The sequence below is a fragment of the Schistocerca nitens genome, chromosome 6 (assembly GCF_023898315.1).
Source record: "Schistocerca nitens isolate TAMUIC-IGC-003100 chromosome 6, iqSchNite1.1, whole genome shotgun sequence".
Classification (NCBI taxonomy): Eukaryota; Metazoa; Arthropoda; class Insecta; order Orthoptera; family Acrididae; genus Schistocerca; species Schistocerca nitens.
In genome coordinates this window covers 239,946,119-239,949,769 of record NC_064619.1, presented here as the reverse complement: position 1 = coordinate 239,949,769, position 3,651 = coordinate 239,946,119, and the positions used below count along the sequence as shown (strand labels likewise).

At 44.4% G+C, this 3,651-nt stretch overlaps 1 pseudogene; it reads right to left on the bottom strand.

Moving 5' to 3' along the window:
* Positions 1–3,197: 3,197 nt before the first annotated feature.
* Positions 3,198–3,315, bottom strand: LOC126264050 (5S ribosomal RNA; annotated as a pseudogene).
* Positions 3,316–3,651: the final 336 nt, after the last annotated feature.

Here is a 3,651-nt window from a genome sequence, read left to right as displayed (position 1 = left end):
TCCAGCGGCGAGTGTTTGAGGACACGCCGCGACCCCCTGGAGGAGCGCCAAGGGCCCGGCGGCGGCGCCTCACGTAGCGCTTCATTTCGTTCTCCGTAACTGTATAATAGCCGGCGTGCAATATTCAGCGCCGCGTGCCATGAATAAGAGAGCCGCGGGGCCGGCGAGGCTACAAAAGGCGCGCGCTGCAAGTTTGATGGCGCCCGCCCTATCAGCGCCACCTCCTCATTCAGCGCGCCCTTATTTATTGGCCCGCTTTTCAGGGCCGCCTAAGTCGCCCGCCCAGATGCAGGGGGATACTGCCGCGAAGGCGAGAGGCGAGAGGCGAGAGGAGGGGAGGTGCCGTGGATATCCCAGGTAGCTTCCGAGCACCCGTTGACCGGCGAATCTTTTACCCTCACATTCCTCTGTCCCGACTTAAGCGCTGTCGCTACAGCCGGAAAACGCTCTTGGTGTACCCTTCCAGTGTCTGAGTTCGTCATTCTACTTACTTTCTTATTAACTCTCTGGCTGTAAGGCAATGCTTGCTACCACACTGTCTTCCTATGTAATCCTTTCAGCACCAATTTTTTCCGCGTGAAAGACATTAATGTACGGTTATTGTAATCAGTGTCGTAGTCATAAGTAAAGATACGAAAAAATAGTTCACAGTGTCAACATCTTAATGCTCTAAGTATATACCGGGTGATCAATAAGCCAGCATAGATTTGAAAATTGACTAAATCACGGAATAAAGTAGACAGAGAGGTACAAATTGACAGACATGCTTGGAATGACATGGGGTTTTATTAGAGCCAAAAAAATACAAAATTTCAAAAAATGTCCGACAGATGGCGCTTCATCTGAGCAGAACAGCAATAATTAGCGTAACAAAGTAAGACAAAGCAAAGATGATGTTCTTTACAGGAAATGCTCAATATGTCCACCATCATTCCTCAACAATGGCTGTAGTCGAGGAATAATGTTGTGAACAGCACTGTAAAGCATGTCCGGAGTTATGGTGAGGCATTGGCGTCGGATGTTGTCTTTCAGCATCCCTAGAGATGTCGGTCGATCACGATACACTTGCGACTTCAGGTAACAAAAAAATGTTCAAATGTGTGTGAAATCTCATGGGACTTAACTGCTAAGTTCATCAGTCCCTAAGCTTACACACTACTTGACCTAAATGATCCTAAGGACAAACACACACACCCATGCCCGAGGGACGACTCGAACCTCCGCCACGACCAGCCGCACAGTCCATGACTGCAGCGCCTCAGACAGCTCGGCTAATCCCGCGCGGCTCTTCAGGTAACCCCAAAGCCAATAATCGCACGGACTGAGGTCTGCGGACCTGGGAGGCCAAGCATGACGAAAGTGGCGGCTGAGCACTCGATCATCACCAAACGACGCGCGCAAGAGATCTTTCACGCGTCTAGCAATACTTTTTTTTTGTTCTAATAAAACCCCATGTCATTCCAAGCATGTGTGTCAATTTTTACCTCTCTATCTACTTTATGTCGTGGTTTATTAAATTTTCAAATTTATACTGACTTTTTGATCACCCGGTATTTCAATAATGTAGACATTATGATTTACATCCTCAATTCCAGAAAAGAAAAAGTGGTGCAATATAGCTTCATTAAGTTCTGCCTTGTATAACATTAAAGTCATACATTAAATTATTTTTAACAATACAATTATCCATTTCATTTTTATAAGTTTTTTTAATGAAATGGCCTTAGGCTATTTTTTATGAAACGGATATGTTCAATTTGTAGACGTTGTTTTGAATTTTAGCGTGACTGTTCCAGTTCATTATTTGTACACTTTTTTCTGAAATGATTGTTTGCTTAATTGTAGACATTAATTTGAATTTTAGTTGACAAGTCTACTTGCATGTAACACCACTTAACGGCCACAGATTGTTATTTAAGGTAGGCTCCCTAACTAAACAGCACTAGTCATAGTACAAGACTACAGATGAATTGACTAGATACTGGGTATCAAAATTTTAAATGAAAAGAAAGAAGAAAAAAGAGTAACGATCAAGACGGACAACTATATTGTATTGCATATTGAAAGAGAAGAAGCGTTTCCCGCCGTTTCATTTTCCTTAGCAGGGAGGGAGAGTTGGGACGCGTTTACTCATACGCACCTCCAACTGCGTAAAATCTCCAGGAAACACAGAATACAGACACATATCAATGGACAGAGCACCTTTCGAAGTTTGGAACTCACATTAGAGGTGCTCAGTATGGCTAACGTTTGCGATGCGGCAAACATCAATACGTCGGTGCAGTTCACTGACACGAATTTTCAGAGATTACAGGTGCACGCGGTTAATTGCGAACCGTTAACAGGCTTCCCTTTATCAATGGGTCATTGATGTACAGCAATAACATGCAGCAAATTCCCACTGGTTCTCTGATAACCAGGTGAAACTGTCCCCAGATAAGTGCTGGCACGTATCAATATTAATAAGTCTTAGCTGAAAAATACTGACATGAGTTATTTACAGAAGAATACAAAAATTGATAGAAGCCGACCTCGGTAAAGATCTGTTTGACTCCCAGAGAAATGTATCTACACGTGACGAATTACTAACCATACGACTTATCTTGCACGATAGTTTTAAGAGGGGCTCCGGCTTATCTTGGAAGATAGGTCTAAGAACGTCAATCCTGCATTTATAGCTTTTGTAGACTCAGAGAAATATTATGACAATGTTCACTGGAACACAGCCACAGAAATTCTGATGGTTGCGGGGATAAAATACGGGGAGCAAAGGGTGGTCTACAATTTGTAAAAAAAAAAAACACACACCAGTGACAAGAGTCAAAGGCTGTGAAGCAGGGGTGCAGCCCATTCCCGATGTTATAGAATATGTACTTTGAGGAAGCAGTGAAGGAAGCTAGTGATACATTTTGAGAGAGAACGAAGATTCAAGGAGAAGAACTTTGAGGATTGCCGACGATATTGTAATTTTCTCAGACACAGCACTCTGAGACAGCAGTCAGTCATCAGTTCGCATGTAGCCCACCGGGACCATCCGACCGCCGTATCATCCTCAGCTGAGGATGTGGATAGGAGGGGCGTGTGGGCAGCACACAACTCTCCCGGCCGTTATGATGGTTTTCTTTGGCCGGAGCTGCTACTATTCGGTCGAGTAGCTCCTCAATTGGCATCAAGAGGCTGAGTGCACCCCGAAAAAATGGCAACAGCCCATGGCGGCCCGGATGGTCACCCATCCAAGTGCCGGCCACGCCCGACAGCGCTTAACTTCGGTGACCTGACGGGAACCGGTGTATCCACTGCGCCAAGGCCGTTGCCAATTTTCTCAGACACGGTAAAGTAAATGGAAAACCAGCTCAGTGGAATGGATAGTGTCTTGAAAAGCGATTATAAGATGAACATCAACCAAAGTAAAAGAAGCGAAATTGAATGTAATCGTATTAATCCAGTCGGTGACGAGAGAATTAGATTAGAAAATGAGACACTAAAATGGATGAGATTCATTGTTTTGGTAGCAAAATAGCTGATGATGAGTGAACTAGCGAGGATGCACACTGTCTAGTCACATTAATGTGACCACCTGTCAAAACTTCAACAACCATTTTCTGCATCGAGGACCGCTGCGAGACCTGCAGGAACAAAATCAGTGAGGTT